The 21,077-nt window shown below is 41.1% G+C and overlaps 1 pseudogene; it reads left to right on the top strand.

Moving 5' to 3' along the window:
* Positions 1-12,996: 12,996 nt before the first annotated feature.
* LOC101103223 (C-terminal-binding protein 2-like) lies at positions 12,997-14,389 on the top strand (annotated as a pseudogene).
* Positions 14,390-21,077: the final 6,688 nt, after the last annotated feature.

Below are 21,077 nucleotides of genomic sequence, written 5' to 3'. Positions count from 1 at the left end.
TGAAGGAGATCAGCCCTGGGTGTTCTTTGGAAGCACTGATGCTAAAGTTGAAACTCTAGTACTTTGGCCACCTCATGCGAAGAGTTGACTCATCGGAAAGGACCCTGATGCTGGGAGGGATTGGGGGCAGGAGGAGAAGGGGGCGACAGAGGATGAGATGGCTGGATAGCATCACTAACTCAATGGACATGAGTTTTAGTGAACTCCGGCAGTTTGTGATGGACAAGGAGGCCTTGCGTGCTGCGATTCATGGGGTTGCAAGCAGTCGGACACTACTGAGCAACTGAACTGAGTGGTCTAGTATTTTTTTCCTACTTTCTTCAATTTCAGTCTGAATTTGGCAATAAGGATTTCATGATCTGAACCACATCAGCTCCCAATCTTGTTTTTGCTGACTGTATAGAGCTTCTCCATCTTTGGCTGCAAAGAATATAATCAATCTGATTTCGCTGTCAACCATCTGGTGATGTCCAAGTATAAATTCTCTTCCATCTGAAAAAGAATGGATATATGTATATGTAGAACTGAATCACTTTGCTGTACACCTGAAACCAACACAACATTGTAAATAAACTTCTCTAATATAAAGTAAAAATTAAATACAAAAAACAAAACAACAACCCATTAACCGCTACTACCAGCATGTTTTGAGTCTGTATGTGCTGTCCTTGGTAGTGGAATTTTCTGAGATAAGAGCTCTTTTTTTAAAAATTCTATTGAAGTATAGTTGATTTACAAGGTTGTGCTTCATTTCTTCTGAAGAGCAAAGTGACTCAGTTATGCCTTGCTCAGTCTCTCAGTCTTATCCAAATATTTGCAACCTCATGGCCTGCCAGGATCCTCTGTCCACAGAATTTTCCAGACATGCATACTGGAATGGGTTGACATTCAATTATATATATATATATATATATATATATATATATATTCTTTCTCATAATCTTTTCCATTATGGTTTATCACAAGATATTGAATATAGTTCCCTGTGCTATACAGGAGGACCTTGTTGTTTATCCATCCTATTCATAATAGTTTGTACCTGTTATTCCCAAACTCTCAGTCCTTCCGTCCCTTTTCCCCTCTCCCTTGGCAACCACAAATTTGTCTGCTATGTGTGTAAGTCTGTTTTTGTTTAGTAGATACGTTCCTTTGTGTTGTAATTTAGATGTCACATAGGTGGAATGAGCGATAGCATGTAAGTGATATCATATGGTATTTGTCTTCTGAGATTAGTGTTCTTGATGTTACTCTGATGGATATTGAAGTTTTGAAGTCCCTTTGGTATGGCAAAACCAATACAGTATTGTAAAGTAAAATAAAGTAAAAATAAAAATTAAAAAAATAAAAAATAAAGTCCCTTTGGCTGGAAGAGTCTCCTTTTGCTTGGAATAAATAAATAGAAGAGGAGGGCCTGGCAACCCATTCCAGTATTCTCGCCTAGAGAATCCCTGTGGACAGAGGAGAATCTCTGGTGGGCTACAGTCTATAGGACTGCAAAGAGTCAGACACGACTGAAGTGACTTAGCATAACACACATAGATATATAGAAATTATGATGCTTCCAATGTAAGTCCATTACATCACTCACTTCTCAAAAATGGTAGCTAAAATCATTAATGTTTCATCATTTCATACCCAATGCCAAGGAATTTACACTAACAGAGAGCAGAATAAGCTACGGCCAAATGAAGCTGAATAGAAAACTCAGAAACAGTTGATGAGGTCTAATTTAACATCTTTGTTTTTTCCTGGGACATTTATGCTCATGGTAGTGATTTTATATTGCATACATATAACATAGTCACAGTTATTGCTTTTAGAATTGCTCCTAGTTTCTTTGATGGATTTGAATTTATCACTATTTTATGGAGAAATAGTATACTGCTCCTCTGGGAAAAGCATGACTGCTCTTCCACACAAACGTGGAATTTTCTAATTAAAAAATTACCCCAAACTCTACCAAAACCAATGACCATTATGTTTAAAATTCTGACTTAACATTTTAGACTATGTTTCAAAATATGAGTGAGAAAAATTACACAGATTTCCATTTTTAGGAATCTATTCCAAAGATACATGGATCAAAAATATAAAAGTACTTATGGGACTTCTCTGGTGGTCCAGGGGTTAAGAATCTGCCTGTCAGTGCAGGGCATATGGGTTCAATCCCTGATCTGGGAAGATTCCACATGTCGAGGGACAAATAAGCCTGTGCACCGCAACTACTGAGCCCATGAGCTGTAACTGTGGAAGCCTGTACGCTCCAGAGCCTGTGCTCTGCAGCAAGAGAAGCCCCCACAATGAGAAACCCGCTCAACACAACTAGAGTGTCGACCCCAAGCCCCACAACTACAGAAAGCCCATGCACAGAAACTAAGGCCCAGTGCAGCCAAAAGTCAGCCATCAGTAAATAAATATTTTAAAAAGTACTTGTGAACAAGCCTATTCATTGAAGTGCCATTTGTAATAGCAAAGTGCTGCAAATAATTCAAATTGACTGGGTTTAGAATCAATATTTTCATTTCTAAAAAAGTGAGGTATTAACTGATTTCACATACCCACATCACAGCACTGTAACTAATATTAAAACTACTCAATTAAATATCATCTGCAAATAAAATATAAGGTTTAAATATTTAAGAGATCTAGTATTCCCATTAAAGATAAACAAAATAACAAAAGCATAATAAAGATTTTTTTCAACAACAAAAAAATACTTAAAAGCATGCTTGTGAACAAGCCTAGTCACTGAAGCACTGTTTGTAATGGCAAAGTACTGCAAATAATTTAAATACCAATAAGGAATGGTTGAATAAACTATAATGTATGCACACAATGGATTATTATGCAGGCATAAAATGAATGAGAAAAATTCAGTGTTACTATGGAATAATCTCCAGGACATAAGAAAGTGTGTGTGATTATAAACCAACGAAAAGACAAAGACAAACCACAAAGTTTAAAAAGTATATTAATAGCTAAATATAGAAGAGGAGGGAATAGATGAAAGAGAGAGGGATAGAAACTATTCTTTTACTTTCCTTTAATTAAATTCTTTTAACTTTCTTTGTTTTGAAGATGCAACTTTGGAAATGTAAATGTTTTACACAGTAAAAACTTAGACAAAAAATGGAATTCCTAAATATTGAAATCAAAAAGAAAAGAAATTTCAAAGTGTATCCCATTGATGGTACAACGTTTCAGAGAGAAATTATTCCAGGTGACTTTAAGACATCACAGTTGAATTGTATATCCCCAGTAGGACAAAATAAATTTAAATAAAGGAAAGATTCTCTTCAGTAATGATATAATTGGTGGTAGTGTTTATTTTATTCTGAGACCATCATATACATAGTATAGATAAAGGAAATAAATAATTATATTTATGTCATTGAAACTAGGGTTTGGGGCATGGCAGAGAGTGAAATAGATATGAAATCAGCTGGGCTAGGTAAAAACCCTGTATTCCTAAATTTGAATTGGAAGTATTAGTTTGAAGTTGTGATGTATTTTATTTGAAACAAAACTAAGATGATATTTTCTATCTCTCACCACTAAAAAGGACTAGCAGCCATATGTAAGAAATGCAAAATGAATCTTGTCACATCAGAAAATAAGAATACTATTCAAGACTATTAGCATCATCTCTAAAGGACTTGGGGGCCTAAGTGCATTGACTCCCTTAACAAAAGGAGGATGACATAAGAATTGAAGTGAAGTGAAGTTGCTCAGTCGTGTCCGACTCTTTGCGACCCCATGAACTGTAGTCCACCAGGCTCCTCAGCCCACGTATTAGTAAGTGTAATAATTGCAATAAATTGTAAGACATCAAAGATTTCTTAACGTGTTAATAAAATACATATACACACATTTACACACAGATGTGTACCTATATATGGTCTTCCCAGGTGGTGCTGGTGGTAAAAAATCTGCTTGCCAATGCAGGAGATGTAAGAGACATAGGTTCAGTCTTTGGGTTGGGAAGATCCCCTGGAGGAGGTCATGGCAACCCACCCCAGTATTTTTGCCTGGAGAATCCCCATGGAGGCCTGGCAGACTACAGTCCATAGAGTCATAAAGAGTTGGACATGACTGAAGTAATTCAGCATGCATGCGCATGCATATACGATATATATAGGAGGTCACATATACATAGAAAATAACCAAGCACTTATCTTGCCTCTCCTATGCAAACTGTACCTCAGCATAAACAATTGCTTATGAGGGGAAAATAGCTCTTAAAAGCCTGCCAGCTAAAAATTAAAGAAACAATTTGTGTTTTTAACACCTTAAGAATTACTAGATCTAACTATTATCAATGACTGCTGACATTACACACACACACACACACACACACACACACACACACACACACACACACAAAGACAACCAGGGATTGTCTTTTTGAAAACAAATTTACAGAAAATATAAAGGACAAAAATCACCATGAGGATAAATCCAGAAAAATCTAGACTAAGGAAAACTTCATAGGATGAACCATGCATTTCTTCAACAAAAGCTTGAAGAGAGGGAAAAGAAAAAGAAAGACAGACAGACATATGGAGACAACCTAAAAATTTAAAGAAATTTGAGAGTTTTATCGTCTCTCTATATATGGATGTCATTTGGATTCTAAGTCAAAAAACAAGCTAAAAACAAAGTGAAAATGATATAAAAAATGGGGAAAGGGAAGCATGATTGAATATTTGATAAACTCTGCTCAATGTTGTGTGCCAACCTGGAAGGAAGAGGGGATTAGGGAAGAATGGATACATCCAGGTGTATGGCTGAGTACCTTCACTGTTCACCTGAAACTATTACAATATTGTTCATCAGCTATACTCCAATACAAATCGTTTCCAGTGTTAAAAAAATAAAAAATTTAAAAAGAGCTATTTTAGAAATTTCAAGGATTATCATGCTATTGAATGTACAAAAAAAGTCTCCCTTTTTAGAAAAATATTTAAAGATGATATGATAGCTTCAAAACTCAGGGATGGGTTAGAGAGAGACATGAAGGTATCAAGTATCAAGGAAGCAAGTTTGGTCATGAGTTGTGAACTGTTGAAGCTGAGTGATAGGTACATGGAGAATTATTATACTGTTTTCTCTGCTTTTATTTATACTTAAAATATACTAAAATAAAATAGTAAAATAGGAGGTAGCAGAGAGCAAATTCTTCTAAGACCTAGAACTATGGCTTATCAAAACCTAAATGAGTTGCAGTTGCCTGTTGAACTAATACTTTAACAATATTTTGTCCTCTAGAGAGGAAAATCAGAAAAGGCGATGGCACCCCACTCCAGTACTCTTGCCTGGAAAATCCCATGGATGGAGGAGCCTGGTAGGCTGCAGTCCATGGGGTCGCAAAGAGTCAGACACAACTGAGTGACTTCACTTTCACTTTTCACTTCCATGCATTGGAAAAGGAAATGGCAACCCACTCCAGTGTTCTTGCTTGGAGAATCCCAGGGACAGGGGAGCCTGGTGGGCTGCCGTCTATGGGGTCGCACAGGGTTGGACACGACTGAAGCGACTTAGCAGCAGCAGCAGAGAGGAAAATATATATAAGCTGAATTGTATTAGTGGGTACTTGTGATTATCATTTTTATAAATAAAACTTTTCATTTTGTATTTATTTTTAATGTGTGTTTTATATATTTACTTTTTGGTCATGCTGCACAGCTTGCAGGATTTTAGTTCCCCAGTGAAAGATGGAACCCATGCGCCCAGGATTGGAAGCACAGTCTTAATCACTGGATCACCCAAAAGTTTGGAAGTCCCCAAACTTTAGATTATTTTCCAAGTGTGGAGTAGTGAAAGCGTTAGTCGCTCAGTCATGTCTGACTCTTTGGGACCCCATGGGGTTGTAGTCTCTGTCCATGGAATTCTCTAGGCAACAATACTGAGTTGGTAGCCATTCCCTTCTCCAGGGGATCTTCCCAGGGATTGAACCCAGCTTTCCTAGATTGCAGGCAGAATCTTCATCTGAGCCACCAGGAATTTCTCCTTTACAGTTTTGGTTAAGATGTTGCCATGTGGGGCCAATGTTTTGATGTAATAGACTCTGTGTATGTCTGCATATATATAATGGAGATAATGTTTTTGAAATATGCTCACAAATAATACAATCTCTCTTTTAAACCATGCTTTTTTTTTTTTTGCCATTACTGCATGTCTGAGTTTTTATCACTCCAAGAAAGAAGAAAGTAGGCACCTACTAGGAAAAAGAGGCTAGGAAGAAGGAAGAGGGCGGATCTGACAGGGAAATTCCTCCTGGAAGAGGGGCAGGAGGCAGAAATGCTTCTGGTGCAAAAAGGAAGGGGTTCAGGGAGACTGGATGTGGGATTGGGGTGCTACTAGGATCCCCTGAGGGGACTATACACCTCTGGACTTTATGAGAAGGCTTATGTCATTGGTTTAATAGTGCCTCCTGCCAACTCTGAGATCTTCTAACCACTGGAACATATAAATATGACCTTATGTGGACAAAGGGTTGTTGTAGGTATAATTAAATTAATGATCTCAAAATGAGATTATTCTGGATTAGGATGAGATTGAAAACCAATGGTAAATCCTCATAAGAGATGAGAAGGGGAAAGAGACACAGACACAGTGCATCCTCTATATACATCCTCTACATAGAGCTTCATGCTGCAAACTTTCAAAGATATGAACATGCATTCCATCAACCTCAGGTGTGAGTGAAACTGTAGCTTACCCTCCATCTCCTACAACTGACAATCCTTCAGCTCTACCATCTCTCATATCCTCTCCCTCCTCCAGTCAGTAACTCTTCTTGTCTGTTCACTCGATGTCAGCCCCCATATGCCAGCAGTTGTACAGTACGGTAGTACTGTATTTTCCAAGGCACTATAGTGTAAGATTTTAAAAAAATTTCTTTATTTTTTTGCGTTTGTTTTTTATGTATTATTTGTATGAAAAGTATTATAAATCTATTACAGGACATACTGTATAGCTGATGGCGTCAGTTGGTTACCTAGACTAACTTTATCGGACTCACCGAATGCACTCTCAGAACAGAACTTGTCCGTAGATAGGGGACTTACCATAGAGAGAGAATCAGGTAATGGGAAGATGGAGGCAGAGACTGGAGTTATGAAGTCCAGGAATGCCAAGGAATGACAAGGTTGCCAGTAGCTGCCAGGAGCTACGAGAGAGGCATAGAGCAGATTCTTTTTCAGAGCCTCTAGACAGAACCCACCCTGCTGACCACTTGATTTCAGACTCTGGCCTCTAGAGCTGGAAGAGAATCCATTTTTTTTACTGTTGTTTTAAGCTGCTGCATTTGTGACAATGTGCTACAGCAGCCATATGAAATGAAAACACCCTGCTTCTCACAGGGAACTATGGGAGGCGTGCACCCCACAGGGTGCTCCAGAGTGACCAGATTGGCTCAAGGAGTAGTAACATCAGTGTCACGTGGTTCGGGAGAGGTCCAGAAATTAGAGCTTCAGCTCTCCACTGACTCACTGTCACAAACTATTTCCTGGAGTTCTGACATGCTCCTGATGGCATCGCTGAGAAACCCATCAAGAGATCCCTGTCCTGAAGGATGACTCCAGTGAGGGCTGTAGCAGGACCTGTAGGTGGAGAGAAGGGGTATAGGCCTAAGATGAAGTTGGTTGGGAAGGAGGAAGTAATACCAGACAACAAATGAGCTGACAGCAAACCATGGATTTCACCAGTATAGACATAGAGTGGATTTAGATGGTGGTGGTTTAGCTGCTAAGTCTTGTCTGACTCTTTGCTACCCAATAGACTGTAGCCCACCAGGGTCCTCTGTTCATGGGATTTCCCAGGCAATAATACTGGAATTGGTTGCCAATCCCTTCTCCAGGAGATCTTCTTGACTCAGGGATCAAACCTGGGTCACCTGAATTGCAGGCGGATTCTTTATTGACTGAGCCCCCACGGAAGCCCCATGGATTTAGCTAGGACAGTCTAAATACAGCCAGAGAGCAGGGGGATCCAGTTTCAACTCAGAGACGTAGGAGCAAGATGAGAAATACAATACAGGGACTAGAGATCACCTCCCCAGTTTCATCTTCTTCTTGTCCCAAATTTCTTTTGGGAAAGAGGGAGAAACTTACGTTGTTAGAAGAGTTTAATCTGTCATACAAATTAAACTGCAATGGGCCATTGTAATCAAGAAGGGTGTTCATGAGCATGAATTGGACAACTGCAATAATTGTCTGGTCATTAGCTGGATGGAAGTAGGTAGGTTGAAGGGAGGACTTTGATATTACAGCAACTGAAAGTGAGAGTGAATGTCACTCAGTGTATCAGAGTCTTCGCGACCCCATGGGCTGACTGTATGTAGCCTGCCAGGCTCCTCTGTCCATGGAATTCTCCAGGCCAGAATACTGGCCTGGGTAGCTGTTCCCTTCTCCAGGGAATCTTCCCAACCTAGGGCTCCTGCACTGCAGGCGGATTTTCTACCAGCTGAGCTACCAGGGAAGCCCATTCCACTAGATACCTTTAAAAAGCTATGTGATGATACATGAGTTATAGTATAGGGCTTTTTGGTGAATGAATAAACAACAGTGCATAAAAAGGCAAAACCCACAAATTATAGACCTTAGATATGTTTCTCATAGTAAAATCTACTATGATTTTGACTAGCTATTAATTTGAACCTAATTGAATTTATTTGCACATCTATCAGCATGTGTAAGAGTCAGCTTTTGACAACAAAAGTCTGACACAACTTTATTTATTTTAGCTTCAGTCTTTCCGTCAAATGCCAGGAGCGATCTGCTTCTTCTAAGGGCTTTGTTTTATCAATCTGGGTGGCTAGCTTTGATTTGGCTTTGTCATCTTGCTGGGGAACTCACAGGTAAGTCTCATTAAGAGTTTTGGGGAGGGAGGTGGGAGGGGGGTTCATGTTTGGGAATGCATGTAAGAATTAAAGATTTTAAAATTTAAAAAATAAAAAAAAAGAGTTTTGCTGATGCTAATTTATAGATCAGCAAGTTTGGAGGACTGTTTTTAATGTATTCAGTTTATTTTGAAGCTTTGCATCATTTCTGCTTCTCTGGAGTTAGATCCATTTTACAGCCAACCAGAAAGACAGTATTGAAGTAATTGTTTGTAAAATGATGATCTTCTATCTGTATTCTCTCCTTGGCACTCCTGCCTGAAGAATCTATCTATTGCTTTCACTCTTTGCTTCATTCTGGATGTACAGAGACTTGTTAGAGGTGTCCTAATAGGTGGCTGGAGTGTCCAGCTCCATTTCAGGGGCCGGGCATCATGTTGACCTCTGCTTTTCTTCAAACACAGTGACTAATTTGCTAGAGTATGAGGTAAAATTCAATAAATGAATCCAAAGTCCCCAGGCAGCTTGGGGTTTGGAAATTCTTGGACTTCTTTGGAGCAGGTTGGCGATTTCTCCTTACCACTAGATGTCCCTGTGTGGCTTTTCTTTTGGACACCAGAGCTGTACCAGACGTCAGTTACCTCTGCTCTGCTGGATGGAAGCAAAGTCCATCGCAGTCTCTGAAGAGGCTGTTTATCGTGGAATATCATCCAAGCTGGGCTTCCATGGTGGCTCATATGGTAAAGAATCTGCCTGCAATATGGGAGACCTGTGTTCAATACCTGGGTTGGGAAGATCCCCTGGAGAAGGGAACGGCAACCCACTCTAATATTCTTGCCTGGAGAATTCCATGGACAGAGGAACCTGGAGGGCTATAGTCCTTGGGGTTGCAAAGAGTCGACACGCCTGAAGTGACTTAACACACATACATTATCCAAGCTGAGACCAGGCACAACTTAGCCCTAGTACACTCATTCAAGTCTAAGGGCATGAGGAAGCTGGAGAGTTATCTGAGTCTGCACAGAAATCAGGACTATCTCCACAGAGGTCCCAGTTCTTTTCAACTTGCATTCATTAAAATTTCCCTGCCTCCCAGTGCCCTCTTGGTAACCTAGACCAAAGCTTTAAAAACTATCACGGAGAACTGGTTTAAAAAATTTTTTTTTCACTTCTACTCTCTTGCAGACCAACACATGGTCTTACTGTGCTTGACTTCACAGGTAACTCACTTGGTGAGTTTGATAACAACCAAAGTGGGTGTTTCCTGTCCAATGAAATGACTGATAATACACTTGGATGTGATGTTGCACAGCAATGTCAGCTGACTGTACAAGGTTTTGTTTTAGAAACATTCTCTTGGTTTCTGTATTTCTTTTTTCTTTGACTGGTAACAGCTTGCAGACCACTGCTGATACGAGGATCATGCTTTGCGTGGCACTGGACTAGACGTCATCATAAGGCTTAGTTCTACAAACTTGAATGAAAACTAATGGGCTGTGAGGAACTGGAGCAGCTCAAGGCAGCTTTAGATGACTTGAATAGAGACTCACGCAATGCACTGAAAGTCGTGGTTCCTGTCCTTCTGCCCTAGGTCAGGCCTGGATCTTCCACTGAGCTACTGCACTGAATCTCAGATTAGGGCAACATTAAACAAAAAAGCTGGGCTTCCCTTGTGACTCAGATGGTAAAGAATCTTCCTGCACTGCAGGAGACCAGGGTTTGATCCCTGGGCTGGGAAGATGCTCTGGAGAAGGGAATGGCTACCCACTCTAGTATTCTTGCCTGGAGAATCCCATGGATAGAGGAGCCTGGCAGGCTGCAGTTCATGGGGTCGTAAAGAGTCAGACACAACTGAGCAACTAACACTTTCACTTTCACTTCAAACAAAATGCAATGGGTGATCCCCAGAGACCACAGCAGCAAAAAGGAAATGAGTTTTTGCAACTTCTGAACCTGTTATCAAGTCCAAACAGTTCTGCAAGGCACACAGCCGGCCAGCAAATCTAGAGATGAGCTGTTGGGGCAAGGAATTGCGACTTGATTCAGAAAGCAGGCAGATCTTTGTGTCCCAAAGAACCATCTTGCCTAATTAGAATTCAGGCTTCTTTTATACTAAAAGGGGAAAAAGTAGTCAAACATTTCCTGCTTCTGGTCAGTCTCCAGAGAGGATGTGTTAATTTCTTCCTTCCTGTATTCATTCCCAAGTAGGTCTGATCAGGATGTTTGCTGTGAGCAAAAGGTACAATGCTCCTTACCTGGGAGGCGGTGTTCCCAGAGGTGGACCATTGCGTATAATTTAAACTTACAGGCACCATCCCTGTAGTGATCAACATATAACAGAACACAAAGGTTCTTCTTTATTACAAACCTTTTTGCAGAAATTAAGTGAATCTTGTCTGCTCTGTACTTTAAAAGAGAAATAAAGGCAATGAAGGATGGTAAATACCATGTACCCGGCTTCATTTTAATAATTAGCCATAGTGACACCTGGGTGGTCAACCGTCTGCTGCTTTATGCTGCAACCAGCTCCAATTACAGAAATAGTGGAAGAATGTTAACTTCACAAACTGAAAAGAAATAGTTTGTTTACTCAACGCACCAACAGTTTGTGCTCCAACCATCATTTATAAAGCCAGTTATTTGTAATGTAAGAGCACAATTTGCCTTAAAAACAATGTTGAGAATGGTGGTTAATTTTCCTGTTCACTCACAGAAAACCATTTAAACCAGGCAGTAATTGAGTTAAATAAACACTATTTCTCTCTTTGTTATGACTCCATGGGTCAAGTCAAGGAGCAGAGAACATTGTTATAAGTGTTTGAGATCCCAGTTCCAAATTTTGATAGAAGAGGTTTCTCTTCTTTCTCAGGATGCCTTGTGGAGAAACAGGATTTGTATAGACTTCCTTGCTCTCGTGGGGATAGACAACAAGATCACATGAGTCCCTCATAGCAGTAGCTAGCAAAGAAGCAGGATGCAGGGTTCTATTAGCTATTTATTTAGAACTTGAAGTATGGAACCATGTTTCATGAGCAGTTTTGGGACCTTTGTGCAGGGGTGGCTGGGAGTCAGGCATGTGACTTCGTGGAGAAGGAAAAGTCACATGGTGGGATCTAAAAGCACTGAATCAAATGTTATCAACTGGAAGACTAGGATGAAGCCACGCAAATGAAAAAGGAAGATGAGAGAAGTGTTCATATGAGAAGAGACTTGAAGGACAATATAAGCAGCTTTGTCAGCCCAGGATTGAAATTCCACAGATGAAGGCTTATTTTCATATATTCACATTTCGGGGCTGGAAGCCACTCAGGAAAGGCCCTAAATATGTCCTTCCAGAAAGATGACTCTAGTGTGGACCAACATCTTTAATGTCTCTGATGGGTAATATAATAGAGGTGGGAAAGATACAGGTCTCATGGAACCAAAAGCGCATGCAGTTTGTTGGGGCTTTAGGGGGGAAAAAATCAAACTTCAAAATATAAAATTAGGTATAAAATATATATTTATTTAGATAAGAAAATAAATAAAAACAATATGTCCATTTTAAAAAGCTAACAAGCAGATGTCCATCAACAGATGAATAGATAACAACGTTGTGGTATATAGGTATATATATATAGTGAAATATCACTCAGTCATAAAAAGGAATGAATTTGGTCAGTTGTAGTGAGGTGGATAAATGTAGAGTCTGTTATACAGAGTAAGTTGTTATACAGAAGTAAGCTGGAAAAAACAAAAATCGTATAATTAACACATATGTAGGGAATCTAGAAAAATAGTACCAACGAAGCTATTTGCAGGGTAGGAAGAGATGCAGACATAAAGAACAGACTTGTGGGTCATTTTAAGGTGGCCAGGAAGCGGCCCAGAGGAGCAGGCGGTAGCCTGAGGAGCGAGGGATGGAGTCGGGAGCCACGTGGTGCTGACTGGAGCGCCGCACAGCTGCCGCCGTGGCAGCTCCTCCCATGCAGAAGCCCTTTGTGGCAGATGCCGGCTGCCCAGGACTAGGGTTTCATTGCCTTAAACGGTTTTGAATCAATGAACCTGGATTCTCTTTAAAAAGACAGACAACCCATCGTGTGAACTACAGAGTTGGTGGACAAATTTATGTTGGGCGCATAATGGTGTAATGCCCACAGATTCCTACAAGGGCCCCTAAGTTCTTTGAGGACTGCTTTGCCTTTTGAATCAGAGAGGTGCAAAGCTCTATAAAGAATGGCCCTTGTGGATAAGAACAAAGTCAAGCGACAGCGATTGGACAGAATTTGCGAAGGTATCCGCCCCCAGAACAGCCCCCTGAACCCCTGCCCCCTGGTGGCATTGCTGGCTGGCAGAGACTACACCCGGGTGGTGGAAATGCCCATCCTGAAGGACCTGGCCACTGTGGCCTTCTGCGATGCACAGTTCACTCAGGAGATCCACGAGAAGGTTTTAAACGAGGCAGTTGGCGCCATGATGTATCACACCATCATGCTCACCAGGGAGGACCTGGGGAAGTTCAAGGCCCTAAGAGTGATTGTGCAGATAGGCAGCGGCTACAACTAGGTCAACGTCAGGCTGCAGGTGAACTCGGGATCACAGTGTGCAACATCCTGTCCGCAGCAGTGAAAGAGACAGCGGTCTCAACCGTCTGCCACATCCACATCCTTAATCTGTACGGGCAGAACACCTGGCTGTACCAGGCGTTGCGTGAAGGCACACGGGTGCAGTGTCGAGCGGATCTGGGAGGTTGCCTCCGGCGGGGGGCGCACATCTGCGGGGAGACACTGGCCTCACTGGCTTCGGTCGCAATGGGGCAGGCAGTTGCGGTTTGAGCCAAGGCCTTTGGATTCAGCGTCCTATTTTATAACCCCTACTTGTAGGATGGGACAGAGCGGTCCCTGGGCGTGTAGAGAGTCTATACCCTGCAGTTCCAGAGCTACCGTGTCTCCCTGCACTGCAGTCTCAAGGAACATAACCACCACATCAGTGACTTCACTGTAAAGCAGATGAGGCAAGGCGCCTTCCTGGCGATCGCGGCCTGCAGCAGACTGGTGGATGAGAAAGCCTTAACCCAAGCCCTCAGAGAAGGAAGGATATGAGGGGCGGCCCTTGATGTGCACAAATCGGAGCCTTTCAGCTTTTGCTCAGGGTGCCTTGAAAGATGCACCAAATCTCATCTGTACTCCCCACACAGCCTGGTATAGTAAGCAAGCCTCCTTGGAGATGAGGGAGGCAGCTGCCACTGAGATCCAACGGGCTATCACAGGTCGCATCCCAGAGAGCTTAATAAACTGTGTGAACAAGGAACTCTTTGTCACAACAGCTCCCTGGCCAGTAATAGATCAGCAAGCAATTCATCCAGAGCTGAATGGTGCCACATACAGATACCCGCCAGGCATTGTGGGCGTGGCTCTGGGAGGACTTCCTGCTGCCAAGGAAGGGATCATCCCCAGAGGCATCCTGGTGACCCACAACCTCCCCACAGTGGCACATCCCTCTCAAGCTCCCTCTCCCAACCCGCCCACAAAATACGGGGACAGTCGAGAGCACCCCAACGAGCAATAGCAGCAAGTGATGAAAGGCAATCATTCAGATACACCTGGGACCAAGAGACAGTGAAAAATAAATGAACTAAGAGAAAAGGAATTTGACAGTCTTTTTAACTGATTCTGGACATATGCATCATTGACGTTGCAGTGTTACAACTACAAAAGAGCTAGAAGTCGAGACATGGGAAAACTGAAGATGCCCTCTGCTTGTGCAAGCGCTGAAAGAGACTAGGATGTGATTTATTAACGACCAACTTCTGTTATTGTGTGTTAAGTTTTTCATCTGTGCATCAAATCACAAAGAATAAATAGATCTGTTTCCTTTACCAGTCCCTCGGGCACAGGAGGTCCTGTTCAGGTCCTTGCTCTAGAATGTTGCATCAAGAGTTCCAAACATCAAAATAAAATATTAAGAGAATAATAAAAAAAATTGAACAGACTTGTGGACAGAGCAGGGGACAGAGAGGGTGGGACAAATTGTGAGTAGCATTGACATATATACACTGCTGCTGCTGCTGCTGCTGCTAAGTCGCTTCAGTCGTGTCCGACCCTATGCGACCCCACAGATGGCAGCCCATCAGGCTCCCCTATCCCTGGGATTCTCAAGGCAAGAACACTGCAGTGGGTTGTCATTTGTACCATGTGTAAAATAGATAGCTGGTGGGAAGTTGCTGTTTAACACAAGGATCTCAGCTCAGTGCTCTCTGACAACCTGGAGGAGTGGGATGAGGAGGTAAGAGGAAGACTCAAGAGAGAGGAGAGTATACTCAAGGTTGATTCACGTTGTTGTGCAGTAGAAGCCAACATGACATTGTAAAACAATTATCCTCCAATTAAAAATAAAATTTTAAAAAGTGTATATATGTTCATAGGTAAAAACTTTTTAAAGAAAAGCTAACAAATACAACCATCCCTTGGAGATATTATAGGTCTGGTTCCAGGTCACTACAATAAAGTGTGTATTGCCATAAAGTGAGTCAGATGGATTTTGGCTTCCCAGTGCATACAAAAACTATGTTTACACTGTACTGTGGTCTGTTAAGTGTGCCATAGCATTATGTCTAAAAATGGACATCAGTTCAGTTCAGTTCAGTCCCTTAGTCATGTCCGAATCTTTGTGACCCCATGAATCGCAGCACGCCAGACCTCCCTGTCCATCACCAACTCCCGGAGTTCACTCAAACTCATGTCCATAGAATCAGTGATGCTATCCAGTCATCTCATCCTCTGTCGTCCCCTTCTCCTCCTGCCCTCAATTCCTCCCAGCATCAGAATCTTTTACAATGAGTCAACTCTTCGCCTGAGGTGGCCAAAGTACTGGAGTTTCAGCTTTAGCATCATTCCTTCCAAAGAACACCCGGGACTGATCTCCTTTAGAATGGACTGGTTGGATCTCCTTGCAGTCCAAGGGACTCTCAAGAGTCTTTTCCAACACTGCAGTTCCAAAGCATCAATTCTTTGGTGCTCAGCTTTCTTCACAGTCCAACTTTCACATGCATACGTGACCACTGGAAAAACCATAGCCTTGACTAGACGGACCTTTGTTGACAAAGTAATGTCTCTGCTTTTGAATATGCTATCGAGGATGGTCATACCTTTCCTTCCAAGGAGTAAGCATCTTTTAATTTCATGGCTGCAATCACCATCTGCAGTGATTTGGGAGCCCAAAAATAAAGTCTGACACTGTTTCCACTGTTTCCCCATCTATTTCCCATGAAGTGATGGGACAAGATGCCATCATCTTAGTTCTTAGATCTTAGATCTGAATGTTGAGCTTTAAGCCAACTTTTTCACTCTCCTCTTTCACTTTCATCAAGAGGCTTTTTAGTTCCTCTTCACTTTCTGCCATAAGGGTGGGGTCATCTGCATATCTGAGGTTATTGATATTTCTCCCAGCAATCTTGATTCCAGCTTGTACTTCTTCCAGCCCAGCGTTTCTCATGATGTACTCTGCATATAAGTCAAATAAGCAGGGCGAGAACATACAGCCTTGACGTAACCCTCTTCCTCTTTGGAACCAGTCTGTTGTTCCATGTCCAGTTCTAACTGTTGCTTCCTGACCTGCATATAGGTTTCTCAAGAGGCAGGTCAGGTGGTCTGGTATTCCCATCTCTTTAAGAATTTTCCCCAGTTTATTGTGATCCACACAGTCAAAGGCTTTGGCATAGTCAATAAAGCAGAAGTAGATGTTTTTCTGGAACCCTCTTGCTTTTTCCATGATCCAGTAGATGTTGGCAATTTGATCTCTGGTTCCTCTGACATTTCTAAAACCAGCTTGAACATCTGGAAGTTCACAGTTCATGTATTGCTGAAGCCTGGCTTGGAGAATTTTGAGCATGACTTTACTAGCATGTGAGATGAGTGCAATTGTGCGGTAGTTTGAGCATTCTTTGGCATTGCCCTTTGGGATTGGAATGAAAACTGACCTTTTCCAATCCTGCGGCCACTACTGAGTTTTCCAAATGTGCTGGCAAATTGAGTGCAGCACTTTCACAGCATCATCTTTCAGAATTTGAAATAGCTCAACTGGAATTCCATCACCTCCACTAGCTTTGTTCATAGTGATGCTTCCTAAGGCCTACTTGACTTCACATTCCAGGATGTCTGACTCTAGGTGAGCGATCACACCATCGTGATTATCTGGGTCATGAAGATCTTTTTTGTACAGTTCTTCTGTGTATTCTTGCCACCTCTTCTTAATATTTTCTGCTTCTGTTAGGTCTATACCATTTCTGTCCTTTATCGAGCTCATCTTTGCATGAAATGTTCCCTTGGTATCTCTAATTTTCTTGAAGAGATCTCTAGTCTTTCTACAAAAGGGATCAAATTCGGTACCTAAGAAACATTCCCAGTGAAATGTACTAAGGCATCAAAGGTGTTGGTTTTAAAACACAAAAGCACTAAAGAAAGTATTTAAAGTATCAAGATGAGTATTTACATGCAATTGAGGTCATTTCTTAATGACTCAGTTAAAGTGATTCTACACATGAGGGAGATAGGAGATCTTCAATTTCCGGTTTGAGCAGCTCTTCCTTGCTCCTTGCTGTAGGGAGAGGCTTTTAAGACATGGTAGCTCTTTGCACTTGTGTCCCTTCATCAGGAAAATAAGGCAATCAAAGCAGGGCAAAGGGAACTCAGGAGCATTGAGTGTCATTGAAGAGCCCCGAGTTTTATGTGTGTTGTATCTTTAATCATCAAAATAACCTTGTGTAGTAGGGTTTCTTGTCTTTATCTTAACGAAAACTAAATTTAAAATTTTTTCTTAGCCCACACCCTGCAGCTTGCTGGCTCTTAGTTCCCCAACCAGGGATTGAAAGTGGGTCCTTGGCAGTGAAAGCACAAGTCCTAGCTTCTGTACAGCCAGGGAATTCCCTAAATCCAAATGTTTTAAGAACTGTGCTGAAGGACACAGTTTGTAAATGGCAGACTCAGAAATGATGAGACTTTCCTGCCAGTCCAGTGGTTAAGACTCTCTTCTATTGCAGGGACATGGATTTGAACCCTGGTTGGGAAAATAAGATTTTGCAGAAAGAGTCAAAAAAAAAAAAAAAAAAAGAAAGAAAGAAAGAAAGAAAAAAAGAAACTAGGCTAGTTTATGGAACTTTGGAACCGGTTCCAAGATTCATGTTCTCTGCAGTGTACCATGCCACCTCTGGGGATAAGAACAAGATTTAAATGAAAGAAAAAAACACCAGAAGGAGAAGTAGGGAAGGTTACAAATAAGGAAGAGCTCATTTAGATTTTTGTTGAATTAACAAATACATATCAGCAGATAGGCTGGGCTTATAACCCTTGTTATTTGATCAAACATCGCCTTTCAACATATCATGTCAGGAACCAAGCTCAGCTCCCTCCTTTACTGGTGCTGTACCCCGAAGCAAATGCTCATAGTCACTGAGAATTTTCTGAATGATTCCGCCTTTTTGGAGGAATAGAAAGATAAAATCCTGGGCTCTGGAGGCAGAGTATCTGTGTTAAAATACCACATTTACAGCCGACTAGATATATATAACAACTTATTTTACTTTCCTAGATCTTGGTTATCTCAGTGGGGACAATAATAATGAAGTTTCACTCCTAAAATTCGACCACCTATACTTCCCTGGTTGTCCAGTGCTTAAGAATCTGCTTACAGTTCAGTGGATTTGAGTTCAATCTCTGGTCTGAAGATTCCTGGAACTAAGATCCCACATGCCACAGAGTAACTAAGCCCGCAAGCTGCAACTAGAGAGTCTGAGAACCACAAGGAAAGATCCTGCACAGCACAGCAAAGGCCTGGCACAGCCAAATAAACAAATAAAATGTTTTTTGAATTTTATATTAAAATATATTAAAAATTTTTATATATTGAAGGTGAAAGTCACTCAGTCGTGTCCAACTCTTTGCCACCCTATGAACTACACAGTCCATGGAATTCTCTAGGCCAGAATACTGGAGTGGGTAGCTTTTACCTTCTCCAGGGGATCTTTCCAACCCAGGGATCAAACCCAGGTCTCCCGCATTGGAATCAGATTCTTTACCAGCTGAGCCACAAGGGAAGCCCTTTTATATATTAAAATATATATATACATATTTATAAAAACTTGTGTGATGTGAATAAGATGATACATAGAACATATTGTCTAGTCTAAAGTGAGTGTTCAAGAAATGTTAGTTTTTCTATTATTATTTTAAAAACAAACATGATAGGTATAAATAAATTGTTTCCCTAATCTTAGAGGCAAGAAATGATACAGTTCTTTAGATTATAAACAAAGTTTGGTTTATTTCAAGGATTAATAAAACGTCCTCTGATGAATTTGGAGATCTCACTCCTACCCTTTGGAGCAGATATGTTTAGAGTTTATGAGTCTCACTGAAGGGAGATCATTGGTGATGTCCAGGCTTGTGTGCCCTATTCTGAGATGGTGGCACTTCCTAGAATTGTTGTTGTTTCTATCCATTTCTACTACTCATTTGATTGCGGCCAGGTCACCACCAATTGCATAAACCCAAATCCAAAAACTTTCTTGCCTGAATGTAACCAGGCATTTGAGTTTGAGGCATTACCTTTTCAATATCCTCTGTCCCCATGTGTCCTAACTACATCTCGTTAACACACAAGCCTCTGTAGTTATTACCTTCAAAACAGCCAAACAGATTGTCTGTCAGATTCTCTTCTCTGGCTCTGAAGAAAAGGCATTCTTTCTTTACCAAGGGCATTAAGGCAGAACCCAGAACTTGACAAACACAATTCTGGGGTCTTCCCTGATAGTCCAGTGGTTAAGACTTCACCTTCCAATGCAGAGAATGCAAGTTCGATCCCTGGTTGAGAAGATAACATCCCACCTGCCCCAGAGCAAAAAAAAAAAACAAAAAAAAACAAAAACAAAAACAAAATATAAAACAGAAGCCATATTGTAACAAATTTGATAAAGGCTTTAAAAATGGCCCACATTAAAAAAAATTCTAAAAAATAAGAGAAAGAAACACAATTCTGGTCTACTCTTACTGATGAAAAAGGAGGATATGTATTATATTCTGGTGAGATTACATCAGAAAAAAAACATCAAAATAATAATAAACTTTCTCAATAAATCACCTTGTTTTATGTATATAAAACCATTCTATCTGTAAGGTACTGTAGGAAAAGCAAGACACTTACCATTAAAGACCTAGTCAAGATAAAACAACTGAGACACTTCGAAGCTTCCTGAAAATTCTATCAAAAATCTGAGTATCCTTACAGTGATTTTAAAACATGACAATTTTAACTAAGCCCTAGTTTGGAGAGTTACATCTTTGCCTGAAGATATACTTTGATGGCCATAATCTTTGTCTTTCTGCTTCAGTGACGTGGAGACGGATTGGATGCCAGCGTGTCAGAGAATCTGCCTAGCTGATTAGGCTTCTGTAGACACAACAAAGGCCATATTTTAAATTAGCTCCACACCGTCTAATCAGAATGAACAGACTACTTGGGTCTGTGATGGAGATGTATTGGCAGCCGATGAAGGCTGTCTAGAGGGATTTTTGGTGAAAACCTAAAGTATTTTAATGCTGAAAGCAGTTTGATTCCAGTGTAAGGATTAAGGGCGATTTAGAAGGAAATGTTTATGCTAACAATTCATTTCTATTACAATTGGTTCTATCGTTTGTCTTTATGTATTAGATTTAAAAATTATGCAAGATAATTTTTGTCTTGCATCTCTGTCATCAGGGGCTTAAAAATATTAATTTGTTAGAATTTAATCACACGGGAACATTTTTGATACCTCAGATCGCTTCATCAAGATGCCCACGAACGTTCAGGGGAAAAACTCTAACTGCAGATTCATGTCATTTGGCTGGGGAAGGCAATTGCATCTTTTCTCAAATTATTTATTTATTTAGCTGCACTGGGTCTTAGATGTAGCATGTGGGACCTTGGCGGGTCATGTGGGATCTTTTGTTGTGGCACATGGACTCTTTAGCTGTGGGTCTTGGGCTCCACAGTGAACAGGTTCAGTAGCTGCAGCTGGTGGGCTTAGCTGCTTCACTACATGTGGGATCTTATTTCCCTGACCCCGGACTGAACCTGGGCCACCTGTCTTGGGAGCTTGGAATCCTAGCCATGCTAAGGACCTCTAAGGAAGTCCTCTGTACTCCCTTTCTGTTCTGAGAATAGTCATTCAGCCTTGGCAGGCACAGCCTCACCAGATTCTGCCTGCTATCACTCCTCTGGG

Source organism: Ovis aries, chromosome 3, assembly GCF_016772045.2.
Source record: "Ovis aries strain OAR_USU_Benz2616 breed Rambouillet chromosome 3, ARS-UI_Ramb_v3.0, whole genome shotgun sequence".
In the NCBI taxonomy this organism is placed as follows: domain Eukaryota; kingdom Metazoa; phylum Chordata; class Mammalia; order Artiodactyla; family Bovidae; genus Ovis; species Ovis aries.
This window is presented reverse-complemented; position numbering and strand designations above follow the sequence as displayed.